The sequence below is a fragment of the Canis lupus genome, chromosome 26 (genome assembly GCF_048164855.1).
Source record: "Canis lupus baileyi chromosome 26, mCanLup2.hap1, whole genome shotgun sequence".
NCBI lineage: Eukaryota > Metazoa > Chordata > Mammalia > Carnivora > Canidae > Canis > Canis lupus.
In genome coordinates this window covers 33531640-33555628 of record NC_132863.1, presented here as the reverse complement: position 1 = coordinate 33555628, position 23989 = coordinate 33531640, and the positions used below count along the sequence as shown (strand labels likewise).

Here is a 23989-nt window from a genome sequence, read left to right as displayed (position 1 = left end):
CCAGATTTATGGCATCAGAATTTGTATTTTAATAAATCCCTTGATGATTTGTATGTCTGTTAAAGATGGAGAGGCACTGTTTTCAGCCAGTTGAAGGCTTTGGATTTTATTCTACATGTGAAAAGAATCCACAGGAGGGATTTGAGCAAAGGATTTATGTTTTTAAAAGGATCCCTCCCAGCTGCTGTGGCATATAAGCTGTATGGGGTCTAGAGTAGAAAAAGGGAAGCCAGTGTTGATGTTTTTTATAATAGTCCCAGAAAGAAAGAGAAAGATGGGTATCTGTGGCCTGGGTGGGGGCAGTGAAGGAAGTCAGAAGTGGTCAGACTAGTTAGTGGTGAATCTTGAAGGGGGTTAATAGCACTGGGAAAAATCAGGTATAGGAGTTGATGAGGGAAAGAAAAGAATCAAGAATACCTTTTAGGGATCCCTGGGTGGCGCAGCGGTTTGGCGCCTGCCTTCGGCCCAGGGCGCGATCCTGGAGACCCGGGATCGAATCCCACATCGGGCTCCCGGTGCATGGAGCCTGCTTCTCTCTCTGCCTCTCTCTCTCTCTCTCTCTATCATAAATAAATAAAAATTAAAAAAAAAACAAACAAGAATACCTTTTATGTGTTTGAAACTGAGCAACAAAATGAATGATGGAGTCCTTTTTTTTTTTTAATTTTTTTTTATTTATTTATGATAGGCACACAGTGAGAGAGAGAGAGGCAGAGACACAGGCAGAGGGAGAAGCAGGCTCCATGCACCGGGAGCCCGATGTGGGATTCGATCCCGGGTCTCCAGTATCGCGCCCTGGGCCAAAGGCAGGCGCCAAACCGCTGCGCCACCCAGGGATCCCGAATGATGGAGTCCTTAAGTGAAATGGGAAGACAGAAGGAAGAACAATCCTGGAAGGGGGAAAGGAAATCCATTGCTACTTCTCTGTTCTATTTTGGACATTTGAAGTTGTAGATGCCTATTCGACACCAATCACATCAACTGGAAGTGTTGAATTACCAGGAGAATATATACCTGAACATGAAGGGGATGTCAGGACTTGAGATAGAAAACAGAGTGTGTAAATGATTAAAACTCCTATCCTTAAAGGTCGCTGATTGTTCAAAGTGTAGGACCAGAAATGAGAAGATTGTGACAAAAGGGAACTGAGAATAAGCAATAAAATTAATTTTGTATGCAATTCACCCCAAATACCATGTATTTCTAAAAATTAACTCTTAGAAAAGAATTGCCCTAAATTTGAGTTCTTACAAAATCTCTCACATTATGGGAATATATTCTCAATTTCTTTAAATTGAACAAAAATCCTGTTTGGGAAAGAAACATCAACCTGAAATGACCTCAATCAATGCTGGTTTGGGATGATTGGGGACGGCACCTGACAGAATCAGTAAATAAGGAAGGCAAAGAAATTTGACACAGATTTAGTAATTATTGCTGGAGGTAGCACCTCACAATTGCCAAGTGTCAGATGTCTTTGTAAACAAGGCTTTTAACGCTCACTTTAAAATCAATACAGGGAATGGTTGTCTGTGGAAGTCAGGCACATTTACCACTAGGACAAATTAAACAACCAAAACTCTATCCTGACATGGGTTATTGTAGCGTGGGATACAAATTTCAGTGATGGCAAAAATACAGATTCAAACATTAATGTATTTCAAATGCTTCAAATGGGAGATAAAGATGATGTACTGTGGAAAACTGCTGGATGATTCAAAAGATGGTGAAGACAGACACCAATGTCCAAGATGCTGGCGAAGAGTTTGAATACAATTGTTTCTTAAAATATAAGCAGAAAAAAGCAGTACACCAAGTTGTTATATATCATTGTAAATGTGTATATGTAATGAAATTATCCCAATAAAATTTAGAAGTAAATATCTATTTCAATTATGCCCCAATGGTTTTTTATATGTAAGTTGGTCAAGAATTTGGAGGCTATTCTAAATTGGAAAACGAATGGGGGTATTTTTTTTAAGATTAATTTTTATTTATTTATTTTTTGAAATTTATTTTATTTTATTTTATTTTATTTATTTATGATAGTCACACACACAGAGAGAGAGAGAGAGGCAGAAACACAGGCAGAGGGAGAAGCAGGCTCCATGCACTGGGAGCCCGATGTGGGATTCGATCCCGGGTCTCCAGGATCGCGCCCTGGGCCAAAGGCAGGCGCCAAACCGCTGAGCCACCCAGGGATCACAGATTAATTTTTATTTAGGAAAGAGAGAGGTGGGGAGGGGCAGAGGGAGAGAGAGTCTTAAGCAGACTCCACACTGAATGCAGAGCCCAACATGGGGCTTGATCTCATAATCCTGAGATCACCACCTGAGCCAAAATCAAGAGTCCGATGCTTAACCTACTGTACCATCCAGGCACCCCTGGAGATGCTTTATTTTCTGTGTTGCCCTCTATTTAAGGATATATGGTGTTGGATATTCCTATGGCTATAAAACTAAATGAAAAATTATGCCAGTATCTCCAATTTGGAAGCATGAGGAGAAAGACATGAATGGGCCATGAGAAAATCAGAGATCCATTTCCCAACATAGATAGCATTCTGAGGCATGGTAATAGAGTGAATGATGAAGACCATGTTTAGTTAACTAACAACTACCAGACATTTGAGGAAATCTTCTAATGTGAAAATCAGAGAACAAAACAAAACAAAACAAAACAAAAAGGAGATTAGACAGGCAGGATAATGGCCCCTGCAAAATGTCCATGTCCTAATCCTAGAACCTGTGAATATATTATGTTGCACAGCACTTTTACAGGTTCAAGGCTGCAAAAGCAGTTAATGTTGCTCATTAACAGACTCTGAAATGAGATTATCCTGGATTATCTGGATGAGCCCAGTCTAATCACATGCATCCTTAAAAACTGAGAACTTCTCCTGGCCATGGTCAGAGACAGATGTGACAACTAGCAAAGAGTGAGAGATTTGTTACTAGTTTTCAAGATGAAGAGGGGGAGCATGAGTCAAGGAAAGTGGGTGGCCTCTAAAAGCCAGAAAAGGAAAGAAAACAGATTGTTCCCTAGAACCTTCAGAAGGAAATATAGTCCTGCAGACACTGTGATTTTGGCACACTGAATCCATATTGAATGTCTAGCCTACAGATTGGTAGGACAATACATTTTAGTTGTGTTAATGTGTTATAGCAGCAATAAAAAACACTGTGGGATTTCAAGAAATAGGTATGTTTTAGGAAGAAGAAAATCTTTATAAAAAAAAAAAGCATTCATTTCCTCAAAGAAATGAAGCATTGTAAGCACGAACTAGGAACAGGGTTCTCTTTTAAGAAAAGCAACATTATGGGGCACTGGGTGGTTCAGTCAGTTAAGGGTCTGCTCAGGTCATGATCCTAGGGTCCTGGGATAGAGCCCCATATTGGGCTCCTTGCTCAGCAGGGAGTCTGCTTCTCCTTCTCCCTCTGCCCTTTCATGCTGCTTGTGCTCTCTCTCAAGTAAATAAATAAAATCTTTAAAATAAATACATATGTATATACATAAATAAATAAATAGAAAAGCAACATTCTGACTACAAAAAAGTGCTCTTGAAGTTAAAAGTAATATGGGAGAAACTTCAAAAACTCAATGGTAGGGCTGGAAGATACAGATGAAGAAATTTCCTAGAAAGTAGATCAAATGATAAAGATAGAGAAAACAGGCAGGATAAGAAACTTTCCAGAAGATGCCACATCCAACTACGAGGAGTTCCAGAGAAGCAGAGGGCAGCATGTAAATAGGCTCAGATACCAATTCGAACACCAACAAGCAACTCTTGTACATCAGCTGGCTGTCCTACAATTCAACTCAGTCCCAACTCTACCTACCTGGAGACAGCATCAGATTCCTGCTCCCTACCCCACTCCAGACACCAATCACAGGCCTACGTTGTAACCTGTACTTCTGACCCACTGGGTCAGAGGTTCTGACCCCTCCTTGGGTTGGATTAATTTGCTAGAGTGGCTCACACTACACAGAGAAACAATTTACTTAACCAGATAACTGGCTTATTATAAAGGGATATGACTCAAGGACAGCAGATGGAAGAGTTGCATATGGAAACATATAGGAAAGAAGCACAGAGTTTCCATGACTTCTCTAGGAGCAACACTTTCCCATATTGCCATGTATTCATCAACCCAGAAGCTCTCCAAACCCCTTCCTGTGTTTATAAAAACTTTATAGAGGCGATAGTCAAGATAGTTAAATCATTGGCCACTGGTGATAGATTCAACCTCCAGCCCTTGTCTCCTTCCTTGAGGTTGGGGGAGTGGGGTGCTAAAAGTTCCAAACCTCTGATCACATGGTTGGTCCCCCAACAGCCAGCCCCCATCCTAGGTTACCTAAGGGCTTTCTAAAGGTCACCTCATTAACATAATAAGACACTGATCACAGGGAATGTCAAATGTCCTTTGAGGAGGTCAGTGCTAGGAATTGGTTGAAGACCAAATATATATTTCTTACTATGGTTCACCATATCACAGTATGTAAACAATAAAATAATAACAATTTCTCCCACAGAGAAAGACATCAATTGCCACAGTGAAAAAGGCCATGAGTACCCAACAACATGCACAAAAAATGGACTCATGCTTAAAGTATACCATTGTGAACTCTCAAAACACCAGTAGCAAAGAGATTTAAAAAAAATAGTTCTGATTGGGACGCCTGGGTGGCTCAGCGGTAGAGCGCCTGCCTTGGGCTCAGGGTGTGATCCCAGGATTCCGAGATCAAGGCTCCCTGGGGAGACTGCTTCTCGCTCTGCCTTTGTCTCTGCCTCTCTCTCTCTCTCTCTGTGTGTCTTTCATGAATAAATAAATAAAATCTCAAAAAAAAAATTCTGATTACTTTTTAGACCACTAACCTGTCCATTTCTAAGAGGAGTATGATAAAATGTCCAATGACAAATAATGATTATCAAACACCTCCCTGGGATTCTGTGAATTGTTGCTCAATATATTCATATACTTTTAAGTGCATGTATTTTCCTATTAGTTATATTTTCTTTTATACTATTCCTTTTACTAGTATACAACCTCTTTATTTTACTTTTATATAAAATGTTTATGCCTTTTTATACAAAAATGTTATTTTGTCTCATATTAAAGTTACTACCCTAGATCTCTTTTGTTATTTGCTTGGAATACAGTCTTTGTCCCAATTTCTTTGTCTTTTCATGTTAAGTTATTTCTTATTTAAAAAAATAATATTGACACTTTAAGAAGTCTAATCTTAGGTGTCTTTTAATAAGTAAGTTTAATTCATTTGTATTTGTTGTAATTGTTATATTGGAACATATTTCACAACTTATAGAGATTCTTTTTTGTTTTTTTTTTCTCCCATTGAATAGGGGGAATTTCCTTTTGCTGGTTCAAAACTTATATACTTTAGGATGCATGGGTGGCTCAGTGGTTGAGCGTCTGCTTTTAGCTCAGGGTGTGATCCCAGGATCCAGGACCAAGTCCCACACTGGGCTCCCTCTGGGGAGCCTGCTTCTCCCTCTGCCCATGTCTCCGTTGTGTCTCTCATAAATAAAAGAGAGACACAGAGATAAATAAAATCTTAAAAAAAAAAGTTATATACTCTGCTTTTGTTCTTGCTGTGGTTAGTAGTAACCACTACAGTAGTCTTTAGGACCCATACTCAGGAAAAAAAAAAAAAAAAGACCCATACTCAGGTTTAATTTCCCTTATTTCTTTTTTTTTTAATTTTTATTTATTTATGATAGTCACAGAGAGAGAGAGAGAGCGAGGCAGAGACATAGGCAGAGGGAGAAGCAGGCTTCATGCACCGGGAGCCCGACGTGGGATTCGATCCCGGGTCTCCAGGATCGCACCCTGGGCCAAAGGCAGGCGCCAAACCGCTGTGCCACCCAGGGATCCCTAATTTCCCTTATTTCTTGAACTTGACAATATTTATATATACTCCCCCTTGTTTTTTTCCTTATTATTTGCAGTATCCTCTTGATGTCAGTCTGATTCTTGTTTGTTGACAATCTGCTTCTTTTCCAGAAACATTCAGAATGTGTCCTTGGTATTCTCATGTTTCACTCTAAAGCAGGTTGTAGGTTTTTCCCTATCTCTTCTGCATGGTGTTTTATAAGTCTTTTCAACAGGCCCTCTTGTCTTTAATTTTAGAAAGTTGAACTTTTGCCATTTCTCCAAATATTTTCTCCTCTCCATTTTCCGTCTTCTCCTAGAGTTCTTATTTTCTGAATGTTGGCAATTCCGCTTCTATCCTTCATACTTCAAAGCATTTTTAATAGTATATATTTTCCTTCTTTATCATTTACTGCTGCTTCTTGGGCAAGTCCTTCAACCTGATATTACATTTCATTAATTTGTTCTTCAGCTGTTTCTGTCCTGCTATCAATTCCATGTCTTGTGTCTTTTTATCTCAACTACTATATTTTTCATGCTTAACATTTCCACTCAGTTCTTTTAAACCATTTAAAATTTTTTCTTCATATTCTTAACATCTTCCCTTATGTCCTTAAGTATTTTTATAATGTTTATTTTAAATTCTAGATCCATTGGTTTCAATAATTCTGCTTCAGATGGGATGCATACAGTTTCTTTCCTTTCTTTCATGAGAGGTATACTTCTCCAGTGTCTAGCTACTTTGGACTATGAGTTGGAGATTCCACAATGGCCAGCAGAACATACAGCTGTCCTGTTACTCCACTGACACTGGAGGTCTGGGCTGTTGCTTCCAACTTCTATGAAATGGTAGTCAAAGACAGTATGAGGGTACTTTAGGAGGAGCAGCAAGAGTAGGACTTTTAAAAGTTTTCCTCCAACCCAACAGGTTTTAATCCTGGTTCAGCATCAGAATTGTATATGGAGCTTTAAAAAATAAAAGTCACTTCACACTCTATAAAATCAGAATACCTGAGGATGAGATCCAGAGGTAAACATAGATTTTCTCAACACTGTATTTTGGAGAAAAAATTCCAACCAATAAGATAGTTGGAAAAATAGCACCCTGAACACTGGTCTGGTCTTTACATAGATTCACCAAATCAAAGGTTGCCATGTTTGCTTCCTTTCTCTCTTGGGGGTGAAAGTGTTACTTTTGTTTTGCTGAACCACTGAAAGTAAGTTGCAGATGTTGTAACTTTTTCTAATACTTCAACTCAAATCTCCTCTTACCTATCATTGTATCTGGTGTGAAGAGTTTTAAGAGCTGTCTCGGATGATATTTAATGTGCAGCCAGGATGGAGAATCACTGCTCTAATCTATCTTTCCACCATTGCCTTTGCTTGCCCTATTCCCTACCCCTCAACATCCGTGAACATGCACACACACATCTCCACACACTACAGACCACAAATGCACACACACACCACACATGCACATGCCATTAACACACACACCAAACACACATCACACATGCACACACATACCACATGCATACACAATCACACATGCACAAGCACACATATACACACAGCACACATGCATACACACACCACATGCAGATGCACACACATCACACATACACCACATGCATATATACACAATCACACAGCACACATATACACACACTATATACATACACACACCAAACACATTAACACACATAAACATATACCACATGCATACACACAATACACAGCACACATACACCACCTGCATACACATACCAAACACACATCACACATGCACACACACACCACATGCAAATGCACACCATCACACAGCACATATGCATATGCACACTATCACCAGCACACATATACACATACACACTCCAGCTCAAGGCAGCCTGCAGACTCCCCAAGGATTTCTGTCAGTTCTTTGTTAATTCCTCAAATCCATGTTTTCTCCCATTTCTATCATTTCTCTGGGGTAGAGTTTGAGGGCAAGAGCCATCAACCTGGGGCTACAAGGTCACCTTGACAGGAACTTGAAGTTCTCAGGCTCTGTAAATATCTGTTTTATAATGTTGATGTATTTGGTATTTGATAAAACAGTGGAGAAATCACCATTTTAGGCAAACATAACAGTTCATAAAAACTAAAGGCAAAATAAAGTCTGATCTTGAATTTGTTCATAGTGTTCTTAAAAGGATATGAAATATTTCTTTAGTCAAAATACATAAAGACTAAATTAACCCACTCTGTCCATACCCCCATTACAATCTGGGTTTTAAATGCCTGAAATAATATTTTAAGTTATATGATACAGTCTTCAAGTTCCCTTTTCAAAAGAAACTTTTTGAAATAGTGTATCTTTCCCCATATCTTTACCATATTAAGTATTACAAAATTTTAATTTTTTTTCCAATCTGATATACAAAGGATAATGTTTCAGTGTTGCTTTAATTTGCATTTCATTGGATATCAGCAAAGTCAAGCATCTTTTTACATGGTAATTTAGTCACTTATAAATTTTATCTGATATTCATGTTTGTCCATTTTTTAAAAAGAGATTTTTAAAGAAACAGTTAATAGTCTCTCTCTCCAAATCTACCTTTAAGTAATCAACATTTTCTGTTAGTTTTGTATCCTTCTAAATCTTTCTCTAAATGCATCTAAAATATATAGACACTTGTATGGTTCTAGTAAGATCATGCCAAATCTACTCAAATACATAGGGATGAAGTGTGAGGTATGGGGAATCACCAAGGAAAATCTGTCCATGCTAGTTTGAGGCAAATAAAAATCCTAAATGCAATTCTATCCAAAGATGATAAAGGTGGACATGAGCCAAAACTTTCCAACCAAAGAGAATGAAATAAACATAGTAGCATGGAGATATGAAGAATGTGTTTCTGAAAACTGAACCCATAAAACAAATGAAAACTTGGGGCAAATATACTTTTCACTCTCAATGGAATGGGGGGAAAAATCATCAAGGGCTCCAAAGAAAAAAATGAGATCCTTATAACAACAGATCAGGTTAACAAAAGAATGGGTGATGCTAAGAAAAATCATTAAGGAAATAAACAATGCTATTGCAACATTTAAAAAAAAAAGATATACAAAGCAATGAAAAACAGACTCATCACTGAAGAAACCCAAATCAGTGAGGTGGGAGGAGTAGGCTTGAGAAAAATAAGGCAGGATATAGGGACAAAGAACAAAAGAATGGGAAAACCTATGTAGGAAAGACAACAGATTCATTGTGGGACAACTGGCATTCCTACCAGAGAGGCCAAAACATATTGGTCAAACAGTAACAAAGCAAATTCTGATAAAAGTATTTCATTTTATATATATATATATATATATATATATATATATATATATATATAAATTTATGTAAATATCCATGTAGAAGAAGCAGGACCCTGACTTTTCTGCCACACAATTCACTGCCAGAGACAAAACAAGGTTTGAGGGAATAAAAAGAACATGGACCCAAACTTTGAGTCCAGCCAAAGCGCCAATAACCTGGTAAGGAAGCAGACAAGATGTTAATGAAACATTGGAGAATCTGGGGAGAAGATCACAAACACTTTTTCTCAAGAACTAGCTGAATACATACTTTGAACATGGAAGTTGTGTCACAGGAGAGAGTCAAATCCACCCCAATTCTAAGTGTGGAATTAAGACTTAATAACTGCTAGGTATATGGTTATAAAACAGAATAGAAATATTCAATTCCTTGATGGAGAAAGGCACATGATAAAATTATCAATAATAATTTCATTATAATACAGTGGGACAAAAATTTAGAATACACTAATCTGGTGCAGTAGATTTGGAGTTGAGATTGACAGAGGAGGGGATAAAAAGAAGTAAAAATGTGTAATTTTCCTCTTTCATAGAGAGAGACACAAGACAAGATCTTGCTTCTAAAATTGATGGACTACAGAATTTAGGAATAATAATTCAATTATTAATAAGTCTAAGAATCTACATCATTAAATTACTTCAAAAATTATAAATGTTACAGCATTTAAAGCAAGTAATACTGCAGTGAATCACAACAAAATAATTGAATATTTTTAAATAACAGAAATTATTATGACAATAAATGAAAAAGAGTTTAAGGATATTTTTTAAAACGTGCTTAAATTAAAACACAAAATACAGCTTGGGAATGCCTACAAAACACTTAAGCGAACCAAAATGATTCAGAGAGATTATGAGTAAGAAGAAAAGCAAAAAGGTTCTAGGGAATGTGAACAAGAAGAAAGCATAGCCTCAATGTGAACATCAGATAAAGCAGAATTATCTCAAACATTCAAATATCATAGAAGTCTACTGCCATTTAAATTATTTCAATGCGTAATGAAAGAAAATTTTCAATTATTTTTACAAATTATGCAGGACTCAAAATGAAAAGAATAGACAAAGCACAAAATGGAACACTACAAACCCAATTACGAATATACCTGCAAAATAATTAAAATATTAGCAAATAAACTAACTAGTATGTTAAAAGAAGAAATATGAGATTAAGCAACAATTGTTCAAAATTGTATAGGCTATTGATGTAAGAAGAGAAAAAAATAATCTCAATAAATGCCCAAAATCTGTTTTTTTAAAATAACATATATCCCTGATAGCAATGTTTCATAAAATAAGAATAGAAAGGGGGCACCTGGGTGAGTCATTCAGTTAAATGTGCAACTTTTGATCTCAGCTCAGGTCATGATATCAGGGTCATGAGATCAAGTCCCACATTGGGCTCCCTGCAGAGTGCTTAAGATTCTCTCTCCCTCTCTCTCTGCACAGCCCTTCTCAAAAACAGCAATAACAACAAAAAAGAATAGAAAGATATTTCCATAGCATGATCAAAAAAAAATTACACATGCACATCAAATAACTATTGGCATCATGTTCTGTGGGAAGACACCAGAAGAATTCCCCTTAAATCATGGGGGAAGACAAAGAGACAATTCATTACCACCCATTTTGCCCTCTATTCTGAAGTGAAGAGAATAAAACAAGAGGTATAGATATTTGCAGAAAAAGCAAAATGATCAATATTCACATATTATATAATTTTCTACCTAGGGGAAAAAACAAGAAAATCAATTAAAAACTTATTAAAAATAATAATAGATAAATATTTAAATGGTTTGAAATAAATATACTACAATCAATACTTTTCTTAGATTTCCAGCAATGACCAAGTAGAAAATATAGCAGATTTTTATTTTTTATTTTATTTTATTTTTTTTTATTTTTTTTATAGCAGATTTTTAAAATGGTATTCATTCCAACAATAAAAAGCAAAAGATAGATCTAAAAATAAACTTTCAAAAATGTACATGATCTGTACCAAAAAAGGAACAACTACTTAAATCTACCCAAATATTTAATAGAAAAGGGAGAAAAATAGCATGGTTTTACATAAGAACTTTCAATTGCTGTAAATACTTTTAAAAGATAATTTGGCAGCTTTGCACCGTGGCAGTATCGTAGCCAATGAGGTTTATCCAAGACGCGATTATTGCTAATTGAAAAAGATAATTTGGCAGTGTATATCAAAATGGCAAACCAGAATACTTTTTAAAAATATTTGAGAGAGAAAGGCCCAGAGCTTGAAAGAGAGCAGGGGAAGGGGCAGAGGGAGGGAGAATCTCAAGTAGCCTCCTTGATGAGCAGGGAGCCCAATGTGGAGCTTGATCCCAGGACCCCAAGATCATGACCTGAGGAGAAGTCAAGGGTCAGACGCTTAACCAATTGAGCCACTCAGCCCCGACACAAGCATACCTTTTTTGTTTAGCAAACCTATTTCCACGGACCCTAAAGGAATCTTATACAAAATAAAAAATTACAACAGGCAAGACTCAAGAATTTTGGCCTGAGCAACTGGGCAAATAGTTGTATCGTTCCCAAAGTTAACAAAGTTTATCAAATTGGCAATATGTAGCAACACCCTTAAAAAATCCTTAAAAAGTGCTTATACTTTTAGCTAGCAATTCCATTCCTAGGAATTTATTCTTAGGAAATAGTCATGGTCATGCTCAGAGTTGGTTTCCAGGAAATTTGTTGCAATGGTGTTCATGGTAATGAAAAAAATGCAAACAATTTAAATGTTTAACAATGGAATGTTGTGGAGCACTTAATATTTATGTAGAATATTCAGTGATATGGAAAGACATACATATAATGTATGTCTTTAATACACTGTAATATGAAAAAAATCATTTTATAGGCGGGTAAGTTTTGCATGTATAATGTGATTGAAATTTTTGGGGGGGTGCCTGGATGGCTCAGTCAGTTAAGCATACAACTCTTGATTTCAGCTTGTATCACAATCTCAGGGCCATGGGATTGAGCCCCATATAGGGCTCCATGCTCAGCACAGAGTCTGCTTGGGATTCTCTCTCCCTCTCCCTCTGCCCCTCCCCCCACTCATGTTTGCTCTCTCTGCCTCTCTCTCCCTGAAATCAAATAAATAAATAAAATCCTAAAAAAAAAGAAAAGAAATTTTGTTGAAGAAAAACTATATGGAAAAAAAAACTATTTGGATATGGATATGCCTAGAAAGAAACTAAGTTGCTTACAGTTACAGATGTGATTTTTACATTTCTTTCTGTTCATATTTTCTGAATTTTCTCCAGTAATCATGCTTTACTTTTGTAAAATAAAAGCTATTTCATTAATTTATTTATTTATTAATTTTTAAAAGATTTATTCACTTATTTGAGAGAGAGAGAGCATGCACAAGTGGAGAGAAGCAGAGGGAGAAAAAGAATCTCAAGTTGATTCTGAGCTGAGTGCAGAGCCTGTCTCTGGGGCTTGATCCCAGGATCCTGAGATCATGACCTGAGCTGAAATCAAGAGTCAGATGCTTAACTGACTGAGCCACCAGGTGCCCCTGTAAAGGCTTTTTTTTTTTTTTTTTAAGATTTTATTTATTTATTTATTCATGAGAGACACACACACACAGAGAGAGGCAGAGACACAGGCAGAGGGAGAAGCAGGCTCCTCGCAGGGAACCTGACATGGGACTCGATCTTGGGTCTCCAGGATCACACCCTGGGCTGAAGGCGACGCTAAACCGCTGAGCCACCCGGGCTGCCCTGTAAAAGCTTTAAAAAATTGTTTTATTTGGTTTAGTGCCAAATCAGTGGTTTAGTGCCACCTTCAGCCCGGGGTGTCATCCTGGAGACCCGGGATCAAGTCCCATGTCAGGCTCCCTGCATGGAGCCTGCTTCTCCCTCTGCCTGTGTCTCTGCCTCTCTCTCTCGCTCTCTCTATGTCTCTCATTAATAAATGAATAAAATCTTTTTAAAAAATTGTTTTATTTTCTGTGCAAGGCCCTAACGGGACATGGCTTTCCATCTTTCCCCCACTGAGTCCTTTTGTGATTTTGGGAAAGTCCCTTTTCCTTAGGGGGCCTAAGTTCCTCATCTATAAGCCAGAGGGTAGGTGATAGCCAAGATCCTTTGGGCACTTGTCATGTTCTCTGGTTCCATTTTTTATTTGTTTATTTATTTAAGATTTTCTTTTTAAGTAACTTCTACACCCAACATGGGACTTTAACTCACAACCCAGAGATCAAGAATTGTATGCTCTACTGAGTCACCCAGGCATTTCATGGCTCCCTTTAAACCACCACCATTAGCCCTGAAGCACACTTTATGGCACTGCCCAGTCAGCCTACTAACTGTCACTGATTAATTCACTCTCCTACTCATGAGCCTGGGACACTGACCATTTCAGTGTTGATCCAAATCCTGATTGCCTTTACCTACATGTCTTTTCCTAAGGGCTTTCTCTGGTGCCAGAGGTCTCTTTCTACCAGTGCAGCTGTGAAAGTGCTGGAGACCTATGGAATCCCCACACAGGAGTAGCCTTCTTGGAAAAACCACCCAGAGTTGATGTATAGATACGCCAGTTCCCTTCCCCTCAAAGGTGGCTCCCAGAATTCCCCAGTGGGATTGACCTGCAGTTACCCACATAAACCCCTCACTGGCTTTCTTCCCTTCCCTGCCTCACTTCTCCCTCTCCCATATGTATGTCCTGGGATCACCTTCCAAATATACTACATGCACTACATCCTTGTCTCAGGGTCTGCTTTTGAGCAACCCAAAGTAAGATAAACCACTCTCCCCTCTAACACTCCCCTCAAATCTCCAACTCCCACCACCTTTCACTCACAGCTGCTGACCTTGCTTGGTATTTTGTAGAAGTAGAAGCAATCAGAAGACAAAAATATCAACAGACATTCACAGGAAAAAAAAACAAAACTTTAAAGGCCAATAAATATATGAAAACATGCTCAGCTTCACTGGTGACCAGAGACACAAATTAAAACAACTGACAGACCTTTCATAAATACTAGACTGGTGGGGGGTGGTTATCTAACAATACAGAGGAGGCGAGAAAATAGGAAGTCTTGTATAGTCTGGGTGTGGGTACCCTTACCTTGGAAAGCAATTTGGCAATATCTAGTAAAGCTGGAGTTGTGTATGCCCTGTGATGCTATGACCCAACAATTCCACTTTCAGGCAAGTACCCTAGAATAACTCTTAAATACAGGCTCAAGAATATTCCCTGCAGCACTGATATTTTTAAGAAGAAGAAGAAGAAGAAAAGGAAACAATCTAACTGCCTGCCAATAGGGGACTGGATAAGGAAATTTTAAAAGTCGTATACCACAAACTATATTAAGGTGAATGAACCTCATCAACTTGTAAAAAAGGTGACTAGATCTCATAACCACATGTTGAATAAAAGTAAGTTGTAAAAGGACATGTACATTATGGCATTATTTTATGTAAATATCAGAAGCCTCCCGAACAAAGCTGTATATTGTCCGTGATCATACACAATACAATACGAGTTTCAAAGCGCAGGTAGGACATGTTACCTTTAAAATACAGGCCATGAGAGTGGTTACCTTTGAGGATTGAGATGAAGAAGGGTCCAAGTGTATCTAAAATGTTTTGTTTCTTCAAAAGAATTTTTTTCCAGTTTTTTAAAAGGGAAGGTGGATAAAGTGAGAGGGGAGAGAGAGAATGAGAAGTGAGACTAGACCAAAGCAAATATGGCAAAATGGTAACATTTGCTAAATCTTGGTGGCAAGTTTGTAAATGTTACTTTGTAATATTAATCTCTGTTCTTTTCTGGGTGGTTGTAACATTTATGAATTTAAAAGAAAAATTACCAGGGTGATAGAAATGTTGTCTTGCCTGTGTCAGTAGTTACATGAATGTGGGCTTTTGTCAAGGTTCCTTAAACTGGACACCTGGAATGAGTGCATTTTCTCACATGTAAATTATATCTCAATACAGCTGATTTTTAAAAGAGAAAACAATTAAATGAGACATTGATTGGCAGGGGCTCAGCCTCACGCATAGAACATGGTTCAACATGGACGTGGATAGAGGTGAGAGATGCTATGAGCTCTGGGTAGGCCTTGAGGGTCTGTCCCACAAACTTCAGGTCCTCGGGTAAATAGGATGCCCTTTGCTTTGGGGGCAAGAGTAAACTTAGCCCTCCTCACAGGGTTGGCTGAGTCTAATTTTAGAGCTTTGGGACTTGGGGGAATAGCTGACTCTGCTTCTACAGTGAGTTCAACATGTTCTTGGCACCTCAATGTTCTCTCCATTTAATTTTTTCGGAAGCACCAACAAATCAGAAAAGAAGTATGCCCTGAAATTGCTATTTGGATGAACGTGACATTTGTAGGCCAGCAAAGGAAACTGGAGGAGGTGATGCAACTCACAGCCTCATCTCATGCCCACACCCCAAACAGCACACATGCCTGTGGGGGAGAGCATTGCCTGGATGGAAAAGTACAGCTGTGAGGCAAGGAAGACAGACAGACTGTGAGGCAAGGAAGGAAGGAGGAAGGAAGGGATGACAGGAAGGCTTGGTTACAATACACCAACCACTGAATATGTACCAGGTCTATTGTGTCATTTCATCTTCAAAATACACCTTATCGACCCGTTTGGGAGATGAGGAAACAAGCTCAGGAAGGGAGATGTTATTGTGCCAAGGTCACAAAGCGAAGAAGCTGCAGCCCTGGATTTGATCCCACCTGTTTGATGTCAAATTCTTCATACTGTGCCTATAACAAAGAGGAGAGGCTCGGTACTCATTTCCTTCTTTTTATCTTGCCACCCTGCCTTTTCCTTCCTTCCAGAGAAATCAGGAGACGTGTGAAAAGTTACTGGGCTCTTCTGGGGGCAGATCCAGGACAGGGTAACTAATCAGATGGTGAAATTGAGGATGACAGAAGAATCCAGTATGAGCCACAGGTTTCTTTCCTGGGGTCAGGCACAGAGATGAGGAGCCTTTTAAGGAAAAGGTGCTGTTGGTGGGAAGTGGAGACAAGAGTGTTGGGTTTGAAGTATCTTGGAACAACCAAGAGAGGAAGCCCGAGACCACTGATTTATGGAGAGAGAAGTATACTAGGAGGGTGAGGATGCCCCTAAAAGTGAGCCTCACTGTGGTCAGACCTTCTCAGGGTCTAGAATGACCCCTCCATGCAGTGTGTGAGGACATCAGCCCAAAGGCCATGGGGGAGAGAGGAAATCACAGCAAACAGACATACAAACTAAAGAAGCACTCTCACATGGGTACAGTCCATGAAGGGGTGATAGCTGTTCCCACTCAACCAGGTGCTCGAGGCGCCCCTGTGTCACACTGATATTCATTAACAATGATCCTTAACATCAAGAAAATTTTAATATTCAGTCTCTTATGTTCAATAAGACAAGACATCTAAACCCACTTGATATCCGTTCCCATTTGATAACAAATCAAAATGATGCTTAAAGGAGTAAGTTTTGGTTTCTAAGAATGTTTATTTGGGGAAAACTCTTTCAGGGAAGAGGCTGTCCTTGAACAAATATCTGGCATCAATCTTTAAATTTGTAAATAATAGAATACCTGTTATACATGTAACCTTACCCAGGACTGAAGCATATAAAGCACTAGCGTGCTTCCCCAACCACAGTTCCTAGGGCTCCTCAGAACACAGTTTGAAAACCACAGAGCTTATTTAACATGATTATTTTACCAATGGGTAAAATGAGACCCAAGGAAACTTCTCTGGGGATATACCCAGAAACACAGCAAAGCCTAGACTGAAGCTATGCTCTGGGGACAATTCCCAGGTTTGGATTTCACAAAATCTGAAAACTTAAAGGCAGAAAGAACATACAACCCTACACTTTTCACTCCCACCAGGGGAGAGATGAAGCCTAGAATTGCTACAGAACTTGCTCTTGGTCACAGAGCTGAGACAAGGATCACAGTGTTCTTTCCTCTGGGCAACCTGAACATAGTGATCCATCGCCTAGTAGATTGGGGACAGGGTCCAGGTGGAAAATCCCAATCCAGGGTGAGCCAATAGGTCTGTTAGATTTCTCCTATTTCCGGTAGGTAGAGGGGAAAAACACATTCACATATAATTGCTCCTATAATAACAGTTGCTTTTTTTTTTTTAAGATTTTATTTATTTATTTATTTATTTATTTATTTATTTATTTATTTATTTATTTATTTATGAGAAACAGAGAGAGGCAGAAGGAGAAGCAGCAACCTGTGGGGGCCTTGATGCGGGACTTGATCCCAGGACCCCAGGATCATGCCCTGAGCCAAAGGCAGACGTTCAACCACTAAGCCACTCAGGTACCCCTAACCCTGCTTTTAATGATGGTGAATCCTTGCAGTTGCTTAATAATGACATAGAAAAATTAATGATAAAAATTTTAAAACCCTGGGTGGTTGTTCCAATTAAGTTCAGTTAAATATGCCCTTAGGCAAAGTATACATGGTGAGCAATGTCTTGTCAGAATCCCATTTCCTCCATCAACATGCTTGCTAGCAGACAAGGAGGTCATCACTTCACTTCTTGAGAAGAACATGGATGAAAAAAAACACAAAATTTGGAGTCAAGTATATACAATTCACGTCAACTCATGAGCCACAGAAGAGTGAGAGCTACTGTAAAATGGGCATAATACTATGCACTTCAACAAGGCTGCTAGAGAATTAAGTGAGATAATGCACAGGAAAGGATGATTTGAAAGGGTCATAATGGCTGCTGCTGGAATATGGAATCAAATGGCTGAATTCTTTTGTGAGGTTTTCTTTAAAATTACCTGAAACATTCAAGGAATGATGGTATAATAAATGCAGGCTTACTAAATGTCCCTCTCAGTGAATAGAATAGAATGAACAAAAATTAATTTAGGGGTGTGTGTGTTCAAAATGGAGAAACTAATCAGTAACAAAAACTTGGCACTGGGTACGAGGGCTCCACCAGTTTTGAGCAAATCACAAAGGCTCCAAGGGGGACAGGGCAGGAGAGGGCCCACACATTTACAACAGGAATTTTCTCTTCCTCTTCTGACAGGAGAGTGATAGAGAACCACTCAATAGCTTCATCAAACTTTTTTTTTTTTTTTTCACGGAATAGTCTTGAGGCCTTGCAGCATGAGAGCTGAGTGCTCCAGGCATTTTTAAAAAAAGATTTTATCTATTTATTTGAGAGAGCAGGAGGGTGAGCACAAGCTGGTAGAGGGGGGAGCAGGGAGGGGCACCAGGGAGTGAGAAGAAGCAGACTCCCTGGTGAGCAGGGAGCCCAATGTGGGGCTCCATCTCAGGACCCTGAGATCATGACATGAGCTAAAGGTAGCTGCTTAACCAACTAAGCCAATCAGGCTACCTGCTCCAGGTATTTTAAAGTACAAATCTCCTTAGCCATGGCCAAACTCTGAGGAGAGTAAACAAAAGTAAATTTTAAATGACCAAGAATAAGCCAGCAGTTCTGGAGCTTGGAATGAACCCCAACTACCTGCGTCAAATTTTGAAAAGTATATATATATATATCTTCCTGGAAAAAAAAAAAAAAGGATCAAATTGGAAGAAGACCCTGAGAATTGATATGTTGATCTTCCCTACAATGGTAAAAAATGTTAGATGAAGGAAATTCAGAAGACTCTCATGATATCACCCCATTTGCTGGGGTGGCAACAGGGAGATGCATAGTCTAAGAGATGGGCCACAGAATGCCAGTCTGGAACAGTGTTTTTCAACCTTGCACAACTGACTCATGGACTGGAGAGTTCTTTATTGTGGGGGGCTACCTTGTACAGTGTAAGATGTTCAATAATATCCCTTGCCTCTACTCACTAGATGCCAAAAGCATCCCGACCCAAACTGCACCAACCAAAGATGTCTCTAGACTTTGCCAATGTCCCTGGAGGGATGAGGCCATATTGCCCCTAGATGAGAACCAGTGGTCTAGAAGACTCTCCCTTACTCCAGGAAACAGTAAGTTGGCCAAACTTGGACAAGCCTCTGATATGTGCTTCCAACCAAGAAGGAAACCGAATTCTTTCAAGGGGATAGACACCAAGACGAAACATTCTGATGACAAAGTTTTACAGAACAGAGAGGCCACAGCACCTTCTTTGGGCTGAGGGGGTTGAGGGAAGATGTGGATTGTAAAGAATGGCTTTCTTGGCCTCTCTCCCTCCCTGTGCATAGGTAGAGGAGCCAAAATCCCTAGAACTCAGTCTCATAGAAGGCAGAGGAGCTTTGCTGGACAGATGGCCTGAAACTGCCTGCCCTTATGGCAAAGATGTGGCGGCCCTAGAAAGGACTGTCTCTGAAGCTGGGACCACCTGAAACTTGAAAGCATCCCTTCCCCTCACTGCCTACTATTGGTTGTGTCCCCAGCCAAGCAGAGTGACTCCCCTACAGGGCTTCAAGCCATGTGCTGTACACCAAAAGTCATGAAATTTGCACTTGTAACCATTGCCAGTGCCCCTGCCCCTCCTCTCCTACCTTCCAGGCTCCAGAAGAGCAACCTTTAAATTCAAAATCTGAGGGGTACAGAGAAGACCAGGTAAACAGGGAAGGAGGGGAAGGAGAATATAGCTGTTCTAAATTTGGGCAAATAATAGGTCTGATGAAACTACTCTGGTTCAAAAATAAGTAAGCTTAAATAACATCAAATATCAAAACTATGAAAATTTTCAAAGGACAACAGGAAAGAAAAGGAAGAAATAGATCATGCTAAAAACAGAGACTCCGTTTTGGAAAAAGATATGGCCAAAAAGACAAGAAACAGAAAAAGAATTAAAAGACAAATGTATCACAGCCTCAAAGAAACTAAAGATAAGATGATAACAGATAAGATTAGTAGAATCAGGGAGCCAAGGTAAGGAATTATGCTCCAGAATAATCCTGCTGCGCTACCATCAAACAGGTGAGAAACACAGAGGACAGAAGTGACACAGCAGAAAAGCAAGTGAGGAGTATTAAAGATAACCTATAGAAAAACCACACAAAATGCAAAGGAAAAGGTCAAAGATTTTGGAACAATTTCAAGAAGAGGATTGCTGTGGACGGCAGACAATGGAAGCAAACACACTGAAGAGAACAGAGCAAATACGTCATAAAAACAATCCAGCTTCTAGCAAAGTGAAGAAGCTGAATATGGAGATTGAGTAGAGATATAGCATTGCAAAAATATATTTTTTTTTAAGATTTACTTACTTTTTAGAGAGAGAGAAGAGGGGCAGAGGGAGAAAACTCCAAGAAGACTCTCCACTGAGCATGGAGCCCAACATGAGGCTCCATCCCAAAACCCTGAGACCAGGACCTGAGCCAAAACCAAGAGTCAGATACCCATTTCACCACCCAGGTGCTCTGCAAAAATCTTTTCAGAGAAGACGTCAAATCTACATATAGTCTGATCAAGATGGTCAGTGTAAAGGATTGAAGAAGAAATTATCTGAGCATCCAGCCAAAAATGCCAAGTCATCAACAAGAAGAGTATTAGCTAACCCTCAATCTCTCCACATTCATGCATGTCAGAAAACAAAGGTAACATCTGCAAACTCTTCCAAACAAAAGTATGACTTAAGAGTTTTACACCCAACCAATATTTTATTATTTACTTGGGGATTATCTGATCCATCAGTGTTTCTTTTTTTTTTTTTAATTTTTTTTATTTATTTATTTATGATAGTCACAGAGAGAGAGAGAGGCAGAGACACAGGCAGAGGGAGAAGCAGGCTCCATGCACCGGGAGCCTGACGTGGGATTCGATCCCGGGTCTCCAGGATCGCGCCCTGGGCCAAAGGCAGGTGCTAAACCGCTGCGCCACCCAGGGATCCCACCATCAGTGTTTCTTTTCAAAAATGTTTTAGTAATAAAACTCAGATAATCACAAACAAGATAATTCAAAATAAGAATCAGAAACAGGAAAGCTACTGAAAGAAAGTATAAGAATTGAGTCTTGGATCCTTTTAAATATAAAATGAAGCCTCGATAACTGTGAAAATTAATTTTAAGTCAAAATGAAAACTACGTCATTCCTAAAGAAAACCTGTTATGTAAAAATAAATAATAAACATGGAGTATCTATAATTGACTGTGATAGCAATCTCAGATCATAACAAAAGGAGGAGGGGAAGGAAATATGAATGTTTAGATTTGTGACCTTTCATGATAAAAAGTGGATTTATACTCTCATACATTATTCTCTTTCTTGACAAATCAAGGAAAAGAGGCTTGAGTGTATTATTTTTAAGAAAGTAAAAATATATGACAAACTGAATTAGTAACCAGTCTGCACAGTGGAGGGCAGAGGAAGGAGGCAAGGAGAAGGAATGGATGTGAGTGAAAAGTAAAAAGATTTTCTTTTTGTGAGAAGTAAAAAGATTTTCAGGGATGAGCCAGGTAAATGCAAACTAAACCAGGATCCATGATCTGAATATCAGAAAAGGTTGAACTGAAACCAAAACTTACTGAATGAGAAAAAGCACCACCCATAATTGATAAAGGGTATGAAACACAATGAGAACAAATGTCATGACACTTCAGATAACATAGCATCAAAATATATGAAGTAAAAACTTTAGATAAATACACTGTGGAATAACACAAATACAAAAGAAACTTTAACTTCCCTCTCTTGATTTTGGACTAACTTAAAATATTAAGGATATACATAATCTTGTTTAAAGAAGATTTTATTTAGTTATTTATTTGAGAGAGAGAGAGTGAGCAAGTGAGAGAGACAGAGAGAGAGCAGGGGTAGAGATGAGCAGGGAGCCTGGCCTGTGGGACTCCATCCCAGAACCCTGGGATCATGACCTGAGCTGAAGGGAGACATTAAACCAACTGAGCCACTCAGTTTTCCAAGGATATACATAATTTAAATAATACAATTAATAAAATTTATTAAATAGGACTGTAGATATTTCTATGCATAGGAAACAGAAAATATTCTTTTTCTTCAAGTGTCATATGGTGTTTGCAAAAATTTGTTATGTGCTAGGCCACAAAGGAAACCTAAAAATTCTAAAAGTAGATATATTACAACTCACAAACTCTGACCTTGATGTCATAAAAATGTAAATTAATAGCAAAGGCAAAAAACTAGAAATTGAGACATTTTCCTTGCTTCCTTTTTTTTCTTTTATTTATTTATTTTTTTTGACAATTTCTACCTCACCAACTCTTGGCTCAAAGAAGAAATCAAGAAGCTGAATCTAGGGGGACCTGGGGGACTCAGCCAGTTAAGCCACAGACTCTTGACCACAGCTCAGGTCATGATCTTAAGGTCATAAGATCAAGCCCTGGGTCCACCTCCACACAGCATGGAGTCTGCTTGTCCCTCTCCCTGATCTCACTTTCTCTCTCTCTCTCTCTCTCTCTCTCTCTCTTCAAATAAATAATTTTTAAAAAAGAGAGAGAAGCAAAAAAAAAAAAAAAAAAAAGAGAGAGAAGCTGAAACTAGATTCAGAAAACACATTGTCTTCAGTAGTTACATTCCAAATAATTGCTAACTGACATGTTAACAGTCTATAGCCACAAAGTAATTTTAAGATACAAATTACTATGACCGGCAGCCTTCCATCCCACTAACCATAGTTCACTATTCTACTCTGCACCCCATGAAAATATTTCTGAGACCCCCTTGCTCCTTGCTTTTGTGTTCTACAGGTTCCCTCCTCCCCCTTCCCTCCCTCCTTTTTTTCTCAGGTTGGGGGATGTATGTGGCAATGGAATAATTCTATACCCTAATTACAGTGTTGATTACACACACACACACACACACATGCATATCTATCTATCTATCTATCTATCATCTATCTATCTATCTATCTATCTATCTATCTATCTATCATGTTGAAATTCAGAAAACTGCATATCCTTCCTGCAAAAAGTCAATTTTACCATATAGTAACTTTCCAAATACAACTAAGGAAAAACGTAGCACTCTAGAGCATTTGGAAAGAAGCAGTATTCTGAGTTTTTAAGAAAGCAGGTATACACACACACATACATATATGACACTAAAAGCTGAAAACAACAAGGAAAAAGAAAACCGATCATAAGACATTAAATAAAATATTAACAAACCAATTACAGCAGCACATTAAAAAGCTACCATAATATGTCCAAACAGGGGCTTGCTCCAAGACTTACGAGTATGGTGTAATATTAGGAGATCTGTAAATACGATTCACCATATTAAGAGGTCAAAATAGAAAAATGACAAGATCATTTCCTTAGATGCCAGGAGGTGGGATGGGGGGTGGGTATTGGATAAAATGTAATCTCCATTTCTAATGAAAAGGAATTTTAAATAACATTGTTCTATAACATTGTTAAACATATATCTATTTAGATCTCCCTGGATATCTTTAGGATAAAGACATACATGTGTCTCTAATAACAAACCTCTTACTCAAAAGTTAAGCAATAGAAGTATTTCTGATGAATCAGAAATAAGATCAGGACATCATATGTAAGTAAGAAAATAAAACAAGATATAGCTTTTGGAAAGGAGGTAACAAAGTATTCATATATTATATAATTTTCTTTCTAAGAAACCTAAAAGAATCATTGCTAAACTATTAGAAATAATACAATTCAACACAAGAATATAAAAATTATGAGGATATAATTCAGGAAAATATATACATTATAACAGCTCAGGAAAATAGCTCATTACAAAAATTTTAAATAATAATACTTATAGCTATTAAGGACTTAATATGTATGAGGCACATTGCCATCAAATAGGT

The 23989-nt window shown here is 38.4% G+C and overlaps 1 long non-coding RNA gene and 1 pseudogene across 1 annotated transcript in view; one reads left to right on the top strand and one right to left on the bottom strand.

Moving 5' to 3' along the window:
• The window catches only part of LOC140618495 (uncharacterized), a 123697-nt gene that overhangs the window by 8556 nt on the left and 91152 nt on the right, over window positions 1–23989 (bottom strand). The gene's annotated exons all lie outside the window — the stretch shown is intronic.
• LOC140618883 (U4 spliceosomal RNA) lies at window positions 11368–11499 on the top strand (annotated as a pseudogene).